Genomic DNA, 17,374 nt, shown 5'->3' on the forward strand with positions numbered 1-17,374 from the left:
TGGTGGGAGCTACAGCAGGCAAGGGAAGAGCCCAGCTGGGGTCTTCTTGATCCAGGAGGATCAGGGACAGAGTCAGTGTGATTCAGTCCCACACAGTCACTGCAGACAGTGCATTCCTCAGTGATGGTACAGTCTTGATATTATCAAAAGAAATGTCTATTTCCCCCCATCTTTAGAGCTATTTTACTACTATTCCTAGAAACTGATTTTACAATCACTGGGTTGCTTTCACTGAGAGATTAACCACAACCCACCCTGTAAAGGACTCAGTCACACCTTATCATTTTGTTTACCCCAATTTTGCTGCAAAGGCTGCTATTGTGACAAATAAGACTGCTAATGGCTGGAGTCACATTATGACTTTCCTGGGCCCCAGGTGCTTCTGCTTTCCCAGGCTCCTTATTTTATATTAAAAAACATGGTTTATGACCATATTAGTAAAAAGACAAATTGTAACCCAAGTGGATTCATTATTATTATATTCATATTTTTCCTTCCAATTCTAAAAGAAATTAAAACATTTTCCCAGGCGCTTCAAAGTTGTGTGGTCCTTAGGTACTATGCCTGCTGTGGCTGGTAGCTAAGCCAGCCCTGCTAAAAGCCCTGAGTCCTTGTAAGTACCAGGCATTGTGTTAACTCAGTTACATGCTTTGTCTTACTTAACCTCCACACAACTCACATGACATAAATATTAGCATTATTCCCACTTCATAGATTAGAAAACTACAACCTAAAGAAGTCCAAGAAGGTACTTCCCCAGTGGCACAGTGGATTATTATCCTCCTGCCAATGCAGGGGACATGGTTTTGATCCCCAGTCTGGGAGGATTTCACATACCAGGGGGCAACTAAGCCCGTGTGCCACAGCTACTGAAGCCTGCATGCCTAGAGCCTGTGCTCTACAACAAGGGAGCAGTCACTGCAGTGAGTAACCTGAGTGCCGCAGCAAAGAGTCGGTTCAGTCCAGTTCAGCCGCTCAGTCGTGTCCGACTCTTTGCGACCCCATGAATCTCAGCACGCCAGGCCTCCCTGCCCATCACCAACTCCCAGAGTTTACTCAAACTCATGTCCATCGAGTCGGTGATGCCATCCAGCCATCTCATCCTCTGTCATCCCCTTCTCCTCCTGCCCCCAATCCTTCCCAGCATCAGGGTCTTTTCCAGTGAGTCAACTCTTCACATGAGGTGGCCAAAGTACTGGAGTTTCAGCTTCAGCATCAGTCCTTCCAGTGAACACCCAGGACTGATCTCCTTTAGGATGGACTGGTTGGATCTCCTTGCAGTCCAAGGGACTCTCAAGAGTCTTCTCCAACACCACAGTTCAAAAGCATCAATTCTTCGGTGCTCATCTTTCTTCACAGTCCAACTCTCACATCCATACATGGCCACTGGAAAAACCATAGCCTTGACTAGATGGACTTTTGTTGGCAAAGTAATGTCTCTGCTTTTTAATATGCTGTCTAGGTTGGTCATAACTTTCCTTCCAAGGAGTAAGCGTCTTTTAATTTCATGGCTACAATCACCATCTGCAGTGATTTTGGAGCCCCCACTTATTGCAACTAGAGGAAGCCAGCACAAAGCAATGAAGACCGAGTGCTGCCAAAAATAAATAATATATTTTTTTTTAAAAATCCTAGAGGGGGAGGGAGGTGGGAGGTGGGTTCAGGATGGGGAACACATGTAAATCCATGGCTGATTCATGTCAATGTATGGCAAAAACCACTACAATATTGTAAAGTAATTAGCCTCCAACTAATAAAAATAATTGGGAAAAAAAAAAGTCTTAGAGGAAGTAACCACAGGGCCCTGAATCAGACCCAAAATCTCCTGTTTACAAAACCCATGGTCTTTATCACTACACCAGATGACCGCCCAGGATCTGAAATTTCAATAGTTTACTAACTCAGGGAGTGACCTGGTTAGATCAACAGTGAGGCACCAAACAAGCTGTTTACTTCACTTCTGAGATCAAACTCTATGCCAACTTCTTTACCAGCTATAAAACCCTGCATTAACCAAACACAGACTGACTGCCAGTGATGCAGATATTGGATACAATTCATGTGCCATCAGCCTGGCTTTTCAGACAGCAGAAATCTTCCCTGAGAGACAAAGTTGCTGCATTTTATAATAATCTTAGAACTGTTAGTATCGAACAAATAAATATTCCTCAGATATTCTAAATTAATTTCACTTTGGAAAACAAAGACACTTTTAATGTGCAGTCATGGGATTCCAGGCATCCCTCTTCCCATCCCCTCATGGAGGTCTTCACATCATTGCTTGCTGAGTGATTCTTGGTCAAGAAGAGGAACTGGTCCCTGTGCAGAGCTACCTGGTGGGAGAAGTCAGAGAGGAGTCCGTGAAAAAGAGAGGAAAAGAAACCTCCTGGGAAACAATAAATTGGCTGCCATAATCCAAAAGAAATAAGACTGTGATCTTCTTCACTCAAGGGGCCAGCAAAACAACAGCCCTAGTCTCCATGGGTATGTCTGACAAACTGATTAACCTTGCTCCCCAACTGGACATAGTGACCTCCATTAGTTAGATAATGGAGGTGCAAACAGATCAAGCATCTTTATTTCCTGGCCAATTACACAGCCCTATTTTCCTCTGTGTTCAGTAGAAGTGACCTAAAAGCCTTTGAGGCACAGTCAACAGGTGTCTGGATATAACCATCTAAAATTTATTCTTCTCGTACATTTTGCTGTGGAGAAAATATCCTTCAGCTCAAAGACTACCATTTTACAGACAGGCAAAGGTTGTTTACCCAGACTCTTGAATGCAGAGAGGAAGATTATTTTCTCATTGTTGTTTGTAGTAGAATTTCCTCTTTTAGACGATACCAGATGTAGTGGTGGGACCGGATGCCCTGACCTTGGTTTTTTGAAAATTGAGTTCCAAGCCAGCTTTTTCACTCTCCTCTTTCACCTTCATCAAGAGGTTCTTTAGTTCCTCTGTGTTTTCTGATATAAGTGTACCGTCATCTGCATATCTGAGATTATTGATACTCCTCCCAGCAATCTTGATTCCAGCTTGAACCTCATCCAGCCTGGCATTTCACATGATGTACTCTGCACAGAAGTTAAATAAACAGAGTAACAATATGATGTACTCCTTCCTCAATTTGAACCAGTCTGTTGTTCTATGTCCAGTTCTAACTGTTGCTTCTTGACCTGCATACAGGTTTCTCAGGAGGCAGGTAAGGAGGTCTGGTATTTCCATCTCTTTTAAGAATTTTCCATAGCTTGTTGTGATCCCATAGTTAAAGGATTTAGCATAGTCAATAAAGCAGAAGTAGATGTTTTTCTGGAACTTGCTTGCTTTTTTGATGATCCAACAGATGTTGGCAATTTGATCTCTGCTTACTCTGCCTTTTCTAAATCCAGCGTGTACATCTGGAAGTTCTTGGTTTATGTATTGTTGAAGCCTAGCTTGAAGGATTTTGAGCATTGCCTTGCTAGCATGTGAAATGAGTGCAGTTGTGTAGTAGTTTGAACATTCTTTAGCATTGCCTTTCTTAAACATTTATTTAGTGCCACCTTAATGCTGAGATCAATACCAAAAGTCTCAGCCCTCAAGCAATCTCGCAACCTGTCTGGCAGGTATTCGAGGCTTGACTCTGCCTTCCCATGATAGAACAGAAAAGGGGCAGGAACTAATGTACTGAAAAGTCACACTAGCCCCAAACCTCCTTTCCTACACTTACATGCTTGTCATCAACTTAAAAAAAACTTCCTGGCCTTAGATTCTCCACCAGCTTTTCCTGGGACACTGCCCAGCTGTGGTATCTGGGACCTGGTATAGGCTGAACTGTCACATGGGATGTGTTATGGAAATTTCCCACCCTCTTCAGCACTGTTCCCTCTCCCTGACTGAACTTTCAAGCTTGCACTCCAGGGCCAGGGCTGCCAACGAGGCACACCTCCTCCAGGAAGCCCTCTCAGCATCCACACACGCCCACTCCCTTGCTGCACCAGTGCCACAGCCTGGGGCTTCTGCCAGTCCTTTTGTCTCTTTCTCTCTCTCTCTCTTTTCATCCCTTCATAAGAACAGGTACTGCTTACTGAGTGCTAAAACTCATAGCATTGGAAACCAAAGACACTAGAATGGGTCTTTTACTATATAGGAGACAATCTTGTGAGGGAATCCAACCTATGATGAGTTTCAAATGCAATAAAGTGTCACAGATTTCTTGAAAACTAAGAGACAAAGAATGAAGCAAGGATTATACAGGTATGGGTAGAAGGATAGAAAACTGTTCCCACAGCAGTATGGAGGTTCTTAAAAAAAAAAAGAAAATAGAACGACCATATGATCCTGCAATCCTAATACTGAGCACACCTCTGGAGAAAAACATGGTCTGAAAGGATACAAGCACCTCAGTGTTCATTGCAGCACTATTTACAATAGGCAAGACATAGAAGCAACCTAAATGTCCATCGACAGAGGAATGGATAAAGATGTGGTGTGTATATATATATGTATGTGCGGTGTATATATGTGTATATATATATATACACACCACGTCTTTATCCATTTATTTTTCCAGTTCTCAACACACACACACACACACACACACACACACATGCAGAATGGCATATTACCCAGCCATTAAAAAGAATGAAATAATACCGTTTGCAGTGACATAGATAGACCTAGAGATTTTACTGAGGGACTTAAGTCCGACAGAGAAAGATAAATATCATATGATATTGCTTATATGGGAAATCTAAAAAAAAAAAAATAGAAATGAGCTTATTTACAAAACAGACTCACAGACTTTAGGGAACAAAATTATGGTTGGTGGGGGAGGGATAGTTCGGGACTTTGGGATTGACATGTATACACTGCTGTATATAAAATAGATAACCAACAAGGACTTACTGTATAGCACAGGGGACTCTACTCAATTTTAGGTAAAAATCTAAATCTAAAGAATGTGAAAAAGAGCAGATACATGTATATGTATACCTGAATCACTTTTCTGGACACCTGAAACTAACACAACATTGTCAATCACCTGTAGTCCGATAGAAAATAAAGAGTTAAAAACCGTTCCCCCAGGAGTTTACACTTGTATTGCCTTCTGCCTCCTCCCATCAAGTAAACTTCCTGGTCATTTATCACAGAGTCGGGCACGACTGAAGTGACTTAGCAGTGGGGTTAAACTTACTGAACCTGTCAGTGTTCTGAGCTGCAGGGCTAAAGGCAGAAAGCCTGGAAGAAGGGGAGGAAACCACTCATATATCTCATTTGCGTCCTTGGGCCTACCCTGAATGCCACACAGCTGCTAGAACTAAAGCTTTCCAGAAGAGAAATTTCCATCAGGAAAGTTAACAGACCTGCCCAGAGTACACACAGCTCCTTCTGAAAGGCATGACCAAACACGCTGAGACATGGAGTGTTTCCTGCGTATCAGTAGGCAAAGGATGTCACAGTTAGCAGCAGCTGCAGCCACCACAGATGGTGAGGCGTCGAGCCCTGAGGAAGCTCCAGTTGTGAAAACACAGGATACTTGCCTCTTATAGCTGAGGCGCATACCAAAGGAATGATTTCAATGAGCCTAGACTCTTGTGTCTTCCCATACATAGAAAAGTACTAAATTCCTTAACTTGGGATATCTGGTTTTCTTTAATTAACAATCATCTTTTGATGTTCTGACTACCTGCCCTTTGTTGTAAAACTTCTATACAACCTGGCTCCCCGCCCCCCTGCCCCCTTCTCGGAGCAGTTTTCTCTGGGTTATTTGAGATGCCGTGTCCCAGGCTTGATGATGATGAAAGTCACGCAGTCGTGTCTGACTCTTTGCGACCTCATGGACTATACAGTCTATGGAATTATCCAGGCTAGAATACTGGAGTGGGTAGCCTTTCCCTTCTCCCGGGGATCTTCCCAACCCAGAGACTGAACTCAGGTCTCCCACATTGCAGGTGGATTCTTTACCAGACAAGCCACAAGGGATGCCCTTCTCAGACTTGAAGTCCTAAAAATTCCCACTCACTCGGTAAAATGTAACTCTCAACTTTTAGGCTGTAAATACATTTTATGTCCATAATGTCTAAACAGTCTTACAGGACTACTTACCTTCTTTTACCCTCCAAGCTCACTCTGCTCACTGCATGACAGGTCAATGAATCCAAGACAAGGTGTTGAGGCAAGGAATATTTATTCTTAATATTAACTTTATTCGAAGAGCCAGCAGATCAAGAAGGCATCTTCCCTGGGTCTTGATGCTAGGTTATTTTATGGATCACAGAAAGGGGAGGTGAGGAAATAAAGTAGAAAGGCCATTTAATCTTGCAGTATCTCCTAGAATGACAAGCCTCAGGCAGGGGGTTGTGTTAGTCTCTTCCTTCTTATAGTCATTCACAGCGGGCAGGGTCGGATTATCTCCCTGTGAGCTAAACTAAGGCACTTTAGTTTAAAGGTCAGGCAGGGGGGCAGGATTCTCTGAGGCAGGCCATTGTGTATGATTATAATAACAAAAGCAGCAAAAAACAAGGGTCAAAGTCAAAGAAACAGATCCAGCATGGAGTCAAAATTGACTCTTGCTTGTTACAGGAGTCTGTGGCTCTTCTGCTCTGAAATGGGGAAAGAAGACAGCTGTAGCCTGGGGAGTTAGGGGCATGGCAGGGTTCAAACTTCCCACAGGAGTGACAGCATGGCATCCAGGCTGGGGTCTGTACCTTGTGTGGGTGGGGAAGGTGAAGCATAGAACTACTTCCAACAGGTCCTGAAAGTTTCACTTTCACATTGTTTCTGCTTTTATCCTATAGGAGGTATTCCCTGGTAGCTCAGTTGGTAAAGAATCTGCCTGCAGTGCAGGAGACCTAGGTTCGATCCCTGGATCAGGAAGATCCCCTGGAGAAGGAAACGGCAACCCACTCCAGTATTCTTGCCTGGAAAATCCCATGGACAGAGGAACCTGGCAGAACAGTCTGTGGGGTTGCAAAAGTCAGACATGACTTAGCGACTAAACCACATACCAAACCACTGCTTTTATCTCTTTAAACATACATTACTGTTTAACAAGAACCAAGTTTCTTTAAAATTAGTGTGAAGGGCTACTGTACATAAAATAGAAAACCAACTAGGTCCCGACTGTATAGCAGAGGAAAAGAATCTTAAAAAATATATATGTAAATATATACATTTATAAATATATATACTAACATATATATATAGGGCTTCCCTAGTGGCTCAGAGGTTAAAGCGTCTGCCTGCAATGCAGGAGACCTGAGTTTGATCCCTGGGTTGGGAAGATCCCCTGGAGAAGGAAATGGCAACCCACTCCAGTATTCTTGCCTGGAGAATCCCATGGACGGAGGAGCCTGGTGAGTTACAGTCCATGGGGTTGCAAAGGGTTGGACACGACTGAGCAACCTCACATCATCATCATCATCAACATATATATATATATACACACACACACATATATATATATATATATATATATATATATATACACATATATATATATATATAGTCATTGTTGTTGTTCAGTTGCTCAGTCATGTCTGACTCTTTGTGACCCCATGGACTGCAGCACGCCAGGCTTCCCTGTCCAGTCATCATCTCCCGGAGCTTGCTCAAACTCATGTCCGTTGAGTCAGTGATGCCTTCCAATCATCTCATTCTCTGTTTTCCCCTTCTCCTCCTGCCTCAATCTTTCCCAGGGTCTTTCCCAATGAGTTGGCTCTTCTCATCAGGTGGCCAAAGTATTGGAGCTTCAGCTTCAGCATCAGTCCTTCCAATGAATAATGAATATTCAGAATTGCTTTCCTTTAGGATTGACTGGTTTGATCTCCTTGCAGTCCAAGGGACTCTCAAGAGTCTTCAACACCATAGTTCAAAAGCATAAATTTTTTGCTGCCCAGCCTTCTTTATGGTCCAACCCTCACATCCATACATGACTACTGACTACAGACTAGCTTTGACTATATGGACCTTTGTTGGCAAAGTGATATCTCTGCTTTTTAATATGCTGTCTAGGTTGGTCATAGCTTTTCTTTCAAGGAGCAAGCATCAGTTATACATACAAGTATGAATAACTGAATCATTTTGTTGTAAACCTTAAACTAACAACATTATAAATCAATTGTTCAATAAACAGAAAATATATATATTAAAAAATTAGTATGCAGAACCCACACACCTTTCCAGAGCCCCTTATGGATACATATTACCTTTTAGTGTCTCATGGGGACATTCCCGTGTGGTCCTTCCATGTGCTACACAGTCTGCTTATCCATTATCCACGTGGCTGTTCCTCTGTGTTCCACTAATGTCTGCTGTGAACAATTCCATGTGCCTCTTCAGTGTCCAGTTGGACAGGTGTTTTCCTTTTGTCTCATCCAATTTTTGTAGCCATCCATTATCCCGTGTGGATGTTCCCATGATCCTTCTCGTGTTTCATGTGGACGTATGAATACTCCTTCAGTAATGCAGAGTCCACTAGTGGACCCCAGCATGAAAGCTGCAGGTCCTGGAGGGTTACAGAGCAGCAAGGGGTCCTTGGGTGCATATACATACAGGGGAAAATTTGTGAATGGTTAAAAATGGCTCCTTTCTTGTAAAAAACTTTTTATTTTGTGTTGGGGTATGACTGATTAACAATGTTGTGATAGTTGTAGGTGAACAGTGAAAGGACTCAGTCATATGTATACATGTATCCATTCTCCCCCAGACTCCCCTCACCCCAGGCTGCTCCATAACATTGAGCAAAGTTTCATGTGCCATACAGTAGGACCTTGTCGGTTATCCATTTTAAATAAAGCAGTGTGTACATTTTGATCCCAAATTCCCTAACTATCCCTTCCCCACATACTTCTCTCAGCAACCATAACGTCATTCTTTAAGTTTGCGACTTGTTTTATAAATAAGTTTATGTGTATCATTTCTTTTTAGATTCCACCTATAAGGGATGTCACATGATATTTGTCCTTCTCTGTCTGACTTACTTCACTCAGTATGCCAATCTCTAGGTCTATCCATGTTGCTCCAAATAGTATTATTTCATTCTTTTTATTAGTTGAGTAATAGTTCATTATATGCGTACTACATCTTCTTTATCCATTCCTCTGTCAATGGACATTGAGTTTGCTTCCATGTGTTGACTATTGTAAAAAGTGCTGGAATGAATTTTTGGGTGCATCAGATCATCTTTTTCTCCAGATATATGCCCAGGAGTGTGATTACAGGGTCATATTGTAGCTCTATTTTTAGTTTTTTAAGGAACCTCCATACTGTTCTCCATAGTGGCTGTACCAATTTACATTCACTAATGTACATTCACTAATTTACATTCACTACACATGTACCAACAATGTAGGAGGGTTCCCTTCTCTCCACACCCTCTCTAGCATTTATTGTTTGTGGATTTTGTTGATGATAGCTATTAAAAATGACTCATCTTATTTAAAAAGCTTCTGCCTCAGAGCTACCTAGTAAGTCTGTGTTTTGTTTTTTTTTTAAGTGGATTCCTAGAATTCATTCTAAACCTACTGAATCTGAATTACTAGAAATGAACCCAGGAATTTTCATTTTAAACATGTTCTCTGGTGCTATGGTCTGCATGTTTGTATGCCTCCCAAATGCATATGTTGAAGGCTAGTACCTAATGCCATGGTACGAGGAGGTGGGCCTTTGGGAGGCCATTAGGCGGAGTCCTCATGAATAGAATTAGCATTTTTATAAAAGAGGCTCAAATGAGCTCTTTCCCAAAGAGGGAGTCACTTAGAGAGCCCCCTGTTCGGGCAATACTCAGCAGTCATGGAGGTGGGGTCAGCCCCATGGCCCCAGACAGGTAGAGCCACCAGGTCTGCAACAGGAGCTTCGGGCACACCCCCGGGCACAGAGCCCACAGGGGCAGGACCACCCACAGCCATGAGGCCAGGGCCACCCAGAGCCTTGGCAGTCCAAGCTCTGCCCCAGTGCAGCCAGAAAGTACTGGATTTCAATTGGTATCTTTAAAAGGATGCTTTTAATGTGTAGTTTGAGTTGAGAACCACTAGTTGGCCCTCCTGTCTTCTATTATCTCTCCTCTCTATGAAACATCTTTTGCTTCCTCACAAAATTCTGATCTTGTTCATTTATCTATCCTTATTCTGCATGCTCCATGCAGTTCCCTTCCTCAGAGGAAACTAATCCCACCCTTGACTGCAGGAGTTATTTCTCATTGTTAATTAATGTTTATTGTTACAAGAACAATTTCAGACTCTTCCCTAACTGAAGAATTTCAGTTCTTCCCTAAGAAGAACATGTGGCCAAAATAATAAGCAACACGCACCCACAAAGGTCAACATAAAAAGATGTTAAACATCATTAGTCATTAGGGAAATGCAAAAGAAAACCATAACAGGACACTACTTCACATACACTTGAGCAGCTAGAATTGTAAAAATTGTTGATATCAAATGTAGGTGAGGATATGAAGTGACTGAAACTCTCGTATATTGCTTATTAGAGTGAGAAATGCCTCAACTAATTTGGAAAGCTGCTGGTTGTTTCTTAAAAACTTAAACACATATGCTGTGACTAAAAATTATATTCTTAAGAACTTATCCAAGGAAAAGCTTTTGTGCAAAAAGGCTTATCTGAAAACATGCAAGGAAATCACTCCTGGGTGTTCAGTGGAAGGACTGATGTTGAAGCGGAAACTCCAATATTTTGGTCACCTGATGTGGAGAGCTGACTCATTTGAAAAGACCCTGATGCTGGGAAAGATTGAGGGCAGGAGGAGAAGAGGACGACAGAGGATGAGATGGTTAGATGGCATCACCGACTCAATGGACATGAGTTTGGGTAAACTCCGGGAGTTGGTGATGGACAGGGAGGCCTGGCATGCTGCGGTTCATGGGATCGCAAAGAGTCAGACATGACTGAGTGACTGAACTGAACTGAACTGAACTGAAAACATGAAGAGCACCTTTGTTCATAATTACCCAAAACTGAAAACAGTCCTAATGACCAACTGCAAGAGAAAGGATAAGCAAATTATGGAAGACTACTCATCAACAAATAGGAACTACTAATATAGAAAAAACAGGATAAATCTTAAAAACATTATATTAAGCAAAAAAAAAGCAAGAAAGAAATTTCCTTGGGTGAATGGGTGGAATTTAACTGGAAAGCTGTAGAAAGGCACTTTCTGGAGCAATGAAAATATTCCATTGTTTTGAGTAGAGTTTACACAGATGTATGCAAGTCTTTCAAAACTTACCTAACTGAACACCTAGATCTGTGCATTTAATGCTAATTACACCATACACACAAATGCACACACACATAACACATTCTGTTCCTTTTGCTGTCTAAAACAAGCCAGACAAAATGCATACTGTATGATTCAATTTATATTAAATTCTAAGCTGACTATTAATGTGTGGTGATAGAATTCAGAAATATCTGCTATGGGGGTGGGGTAAGGAGTGACTGGAAAAGGATGCAGGATCATTTTCTGGTCATGTTGATTGGAGTGATGCTTACAGTTTCATATGTCAAACTCAATGTCCTTTTTGTGTCAACCTGGCTGGGCTATAGTGCCCAGATATTTGGTCAACATTATTCTAGATGTTTCTGTCAAGGTGTTTTGGGGATGAAATTAACATTTAAGTTGGTGGATTTTGAGTAAAGCAGATGCCATCCATAATGGGGGTGGGCCTCATCCAATCAGCTGAAGTAATTAATAGGCAAAGACTGACCTCCCTAAGCAAGAAGGAGTTCTCCCAGTTAATGGCCTTCAGATTCAAACTGCAACAACAGCTCTTTCCTGAGCTCCAGCCTCCCAGCCTACCTTGCAGACTTTGGACTTGCAGATTCCCTCCATAATCACAAGAGCCAATTCCTTAAAAGAAATCTCTCAATATGCACATCCTATTGGTTCTGTTTCTCCAGAGAATCCTGACTAAGAAAACTCTTATACTAAAAATCTGTACATTTTATTATATGTTAAATTTATTATAATTGAAAAAAGATCAAAGAGGATACAGAGTGTGCTGCTTCTGCTGCTGCTAAGTGGCTTCAGTCATGTCTGACTCTGTGCGACCCCATAGACGGCAGCCCACCAGGCTCCCCCATCCATGGGATTTTCTAGGCAAGAGTACTGGAGTGGGGTGCCATTGCCTTCTCCAACAGAGTGTGCAGGAAAAGCATATCTTTCTCTTTTAGAGATGAATAAGATGGCATAATTGAAATTGAAAGTATAACAGAGTTATCACAGTTCAGGTATGTAAAAATGAAGTCTGGTGGCCATTGAGGATCTGGTCTCAGAGCTCTGCATCATTGAAACTTGAAATTCCTTTGAGCTGTACTAGACTCAAGGATGCCACCAGTCATATTCAGAAAACCTGCCCCCTGCAACCTTCGGGTTTCAAGGTCTCCCCTTGTGACTGTTCAACCATTTCAAACTCCAACCAATCCTTACCTGAAAAGTACCCTTCTTATCAGCTCCAATTATAATTCTTCTTTTTGGGGGGTTTGTAGGGGGGACATGTGCACGGTGCTTTATTTATTTATTTTTGGCTGCACTAGGCCTTTGTGGCTACAGGTAGCCTTTCTCTAGTTGGAGAGAGCAGACGCTACTTTCTAGTTGCAGTGTACAGACTTCTCATTGTGATGACTTCTCTTGTTGTGGAGTACGGGCTGTAGGCACACAGGCTTCAGTAACTGGGACTTGCTGGCTCTAGGGCGTATTGCTGGCTCTATAGGATTCATTAGTTGCAACTCGCAGGTTCTAGAGCTCAGTAGTGATGCATGGGCTTTGCTGCCCTGAGACATGTGTTCCCTGCATTGACAGGCTGATTCTTATCCACTGTGACTACCAGGGAAGTCTTCCAATTATAATTATTGATAAATAACTCATGTAATTAACTGCAACCTTGCAGTTTTTGCCTTAATAAGCCTCCCCCATTTTTTAGTCCAATGGAACACTACTCAAGTTCTTCTTGAATCTGTGTCTCCCAGACTGCAGACCTAACATATCTCAAAGAAACTCTTTCATTTCTGTCAGTTCTCTGCGTCTAGTAAACAAGCCCAATTTCTTTGGTGTCCATTATATAACTATCTTAGTTTGTTTGAACTGCTATAGCAAAATGCCACACACTGGATAGCTTATCCACAACAGAAATTTACTGGTCACAGTTCTGGAGGTTAGGAAGTCCAAATTCAAGGCACCAGCATGGTCACATTTGGTAAGGACCCTCTTCCTGACTCAGAGTTGGGAGCTTCTGTCTGTGTCTTCACATGGTAAAAAGGGGCAAGGGAGCTATGTGAAGCCTTCTTTGTTGTTGTTTTGTCACTAAATCATGTCCGAGTTTTTGGGACCCCATTGACTGTGGCCTGCCAGGCTCCTCTGTCCATGTGATTTCTCAGGCAAGAATACTGGAATGGGTTGTCATTTCCTCCTCCTGGGGATCTTCTGACCCAGGGATCAAACCTGCATCTCCTGCATTGGCAGGTGGATTCTTTACCACTGAGCCATCTAGGAAGTCCGGGGCATTCTTTAGAAGAGCACTGATCCCATTCTTGAGGGCTCTACCTTCATGACCTGATCACCTCCCAACAACCCTATCTTCAAATAACATCATCCTTGGGTACTAGGATTTCAACATATAAAGTGGAAGGGAGAAAACAAACATTCAAACCGAAGAACTAATTTTGAGGGGAGCAGCCTTAGGATAAAACCAGACTGTGGAGGATGTGAGAAAAGAACCTGAGTCTGAATGACACTGTGGATTTCCAGGGTCAAGCACTGGGGAAACCTGCCCTACGTCTAGATGTAGTGTTAGATTAACTAATAATTTCCATTGTTTGAAGTGAGTGTTTTTCTTTGCTTTGGCTTTCCAGCATGTCATCTCTTTCCTGTGTGAGAAGTTCCCGACTTTATGAATAGCCCGCTTCTCATCAGAGAAACTGATGATGTCAGATATGTAATCACCTTCTCATTCTCCCTTGAAGTTAGGGTGCAACATGAACCAAACAGATGTACAAACACACATGAATCAGAATCAACTGGTGAATTATGGAGTTAAAGCAGAGGCTAGACATTTCTGTTCTGTGGGTTTTGGTCGGTGGCCACTGTGTTCAATTTCTAGGAACGGCAGTATCATTAGCATCTAGTGTAGGTGACATCTGCGGTGTATGTATCCTGTGACGATAGCAGTTATAGTGCAACCAGAAAACTGTGGCTAGATTTTGATAATCCTGAGTCTGACATCTCCAAATATGAGTTTTCAGCAACCCCTGCTCCCACCAAGATTCTAGATATCTAATAGCCTTTTAATAAATTGCCTTTTCTGTTTCAATTTGTCTGATTTGATTTCAGTCACCTGACACTAAAGTGAAAGTCACTCAGTCGTGTCTGACTCTTTGTGACCCCATGGACTACACAGTCCATGGATTCCTCCAGGCCAGAATACTGGAGTTGGTAGCCTTTCCCTTCTCCAGGGGATCTTCCCAACCCAGAGATTAAACCCAGGTCTCTGGCATTGAGAGGCGGATTCTTGACCAGCTGAGCCACAGGGAAAGCCCAGGAATACTGGAGTGGGTAGCCTATCCCTTCTCCAGTGGATCTTCCCGACCCAAGAATCAAACTGGGGTCTCCTGCATTGCAGGTGGATTCTTTACCAACTGAGCTATCAGGTCAGCCCCTTGCCACTAAAACCCCAGTTGAAATTTTGCTGATGCTCTCTTAAGTGGCATTCTCGATTAATTGAAGTTAAAAGTATTCTAAATGATGCCCAGTCCTACATTCTATTATCTATTGCTACAACGTGCTATGGCCAACAACTCAGTGGATTAAAACAACATTTATTCTTGCTCATTTGTCTGTGGGTTGCCTGAGAGTCAACTGATCTAGGCTGTGTTCAGCTGACCTTAATTCTGAAAATGTAGATTGAGTCTAGCTCAGCTCCATATATCTCTCATTCTCCTTGGACTACTCAGGGCTTGTCATCTTATGGAAGTGACAGTGGTCAAGATGGCAAGACCAACAGTACAATTCTAATTCAAGCCTTCTCATGTTAGGTCTACTAATATCCCAATGGTCCACAACAAAGCCCAACATCAATAATGCAGAGAAATATAGTCTCCACTGAACTGCAAAGCACATGGGAAAGGGTGTGACTAGAGAGTGGAATAAAGAATTGCAAACAATAATGAAATCTACACCAACCTGCACCCCATTCTTATCCCTCAGTCAAATCAAAGTGTTAGCTAATGGCTGTGTGTGTGTGTGTACATGCTAAGTCATTGCAGTCATGTCTGACTCTTTGAGACCCTATGGACTGTTGCCCTCCAGACTCCTCTGCTAAGTAATGGTATAATAGTTTTTGGCTTATAGCTATTGAAGTCTTGTCAGAAGAGGTCTTAGACACACTGTTTTCAGGTAAAGAAGTGAGTCTCTATTATGTCTCCATGATGAGGCAATGATAGAATCATAAAATGACCAGGTTGTTATGGATGTTAAGGGCCCCTGTTGACATATTTAAGATCATTTAAAAATCAAAGTAGAGTAACTATTGTTTGTGCATCTGCAATGGAGCTGGGTGGATGTGGTTTCAGACACATTCCTACATCACTGAGAACTTGAATTTTCTGAACAGTATCAAAGTCAAGGATACCATCAGCCATTTTTTAAATAATATCTGCTAGCAGCCGCACACCACCTCACAGAACCCTCCCTCTGCCGCTTTTTAATCATTTGGAAAGCAAACCAGTCCGTGCTTAACAAGCACCTTACTTCTTACCAGCTCTCATCATGACTCTAGACAAACAATTCATGTAACCTTGTGGGTTTTTACCTTTACAAACCTGCCCCATTTTGAGGTCCAGCTGAACCCAATTGAAGTGCTTTCTGGGATTTGTGTTTCCAGGGCAGCCGATCTAACAATTCCCGAGTAAACACTTTAAATTTTTGTGGGTTTTTGTTTTTGCTTTTTGCCTCAACCAGTTCTCTTGGAATCCTTAACACCCTTTAGTAAATCCTATTGCTTGATTGATAAGGAAACTAAAGCATTAAAATGTGAATGATTTCGTCAAGGCTGCATGTCTTGAAAATGGCGGAACCATGAATATAATCAGTATATTATGGATGTATTTCAATACATCAGTGTAGCAGTAGAATGCACATTGATTGACTCCCATATACATGCCTCTGACCCTTGTCTATTTTACTAACATTATATTCAGGCAGAAAGTTTTCTATATTCCTCAAATCATTTCTTCCTTCCTCTGTATCATGCCAGATAGAAGACTGGATATGTGTTTTGGACACCTCTGTCCAACTGCCCACACTCTACCACTCAAAGTCCTGCTGATCCAGGTTAGAAACCTTCTAGGATTCAAGATAGCTGAGGACCCAAACTTTAATGGCAAAGTTCTGCCTAGCAAGTCCTCTTGAGGTGTACAAGGTGTCTGTGCTCTATTTACAAATGTCTTGGCGATTACAGCCCTTATAATAAAATCCTATGTGAGAGAGACATTTTTAAAAATCTTTACAAATCTTCACAGGACACTCCCAGTAACAACAGCTTCTGTTTTCCCTTTCTAATTAAATATGAACAGAGTCAACCCTTTGCAAAATTTAGTGTGGGAAACAATTGACCTTTTAAGGAAATTCGCCAGATGGACAGATAAGACAGTAGTGAAGTGAAAGTCACTCAGTCATGTCCGACTCTTTGGGACCCCATGGACTATACAGTCCAGGGAATTCTCCAGGCCAGAATACTGGAGTAGGTAGCATTTCCCTTCTCCAGGGGATCTTTTCAACCTGAGATCAAACCCAGGTCTCCCACACTGCAGGCAGATTCTTTACCAGCTTAGCCACAAGGGAAGCCCAAGAATACTGGAGTGGGTAGCCTATCCCTTCTTCAGTGTTTCAGGACAAGCGGAAGATTTTGCTGAGTTTAGCCAGGGGAGGGTTACGATCAGATTCACATCCACTTCAGGGCTTGTCCAGTTCTCTCTGACATAGAAGAACAGGACTCCTCCTTCCCAGACCTGTGAGAGTCCAGAGAGCTGTTGGCCTTAAACTTCACATTCACAGAGAAACTCCAGTGGACAGTTCAATGTTCGTATAAACTTAGACATACAATCCATCAATTTTCAATCAATTTTCTTCCATGTTAAAAGCATTAATTTACTAACATCATTTAAAATATACCATAATTTGTGAGACCCCATTTAGGCTTTTCTTCATATTTGAATACATTCAGAGCCTCAAAAGATAGAGGGAACTGAATCTTCCCTGACTCTTGCATCCCCTCTAAACATCCTACCCCTTACCTTCTCTCCTGACCTGACTGTACTTGGCCTCTCATCCTTACTGTTCTCTTGTTCGCGGTATAGATGCTGATTTCCTGCACATTTAATATC

The 17,374-nt window shown here is 42.2% G+C and overlaps 1 protein-coding gene and 1 long non-coding RNA gene across 2 annotated transcripts in view; one reads left to right on the forward strand and one right to left on the reverse strand.

Annotated features, from left to right (window-relative positions):
* Positions 1 to 2,192: 2,192 nt before the first annotated feature.
* Positions 2,193 to 2,956, reverse strand: LOC122444930. The gene is made up of 2 exons (XR_006270387.1): positions 2,769 to 2,956; positions 2,193 to 2,333 (listed from the first exon to the last, which is right to left on the reverse strand). It is a non-coding gene; the product is annotated as an uncharacterized LOC122444930 (long non-coding RNA).
* Positions 2,957 to 3,092: 136 nt separating this feature from the next.
* Positions 3,093 to 17,374, forward strand: part of TNFSF10 (TNF superfamily member 10) — a 46,285-nt gene continuing 32,003 nt past the window's right edge. Inside the window, exon 1 of the mRNA XM_043473722.1 lies at positions 3,093 to 3,200. The gene's annotated coding sequence lies outside the window, so the exon portion shown is untranslated. The remainder of the gene's footprint in view (positions 3,201 to 17,374) is intronic.

This window comes from Cervus canadensis, chromosome 7 (assembly GCF_019320065.1).
Source record: "Cervus canadensis isolate Bull #8, Minnesota chromosome 7, ASM1932006v1, whole genome shotgun sequence".
NCBI lineage: Eukaryota > Metazoa > Chordata > Mammalia > Artiodactyla > Cervidae > Cervus > Cervus canadensis.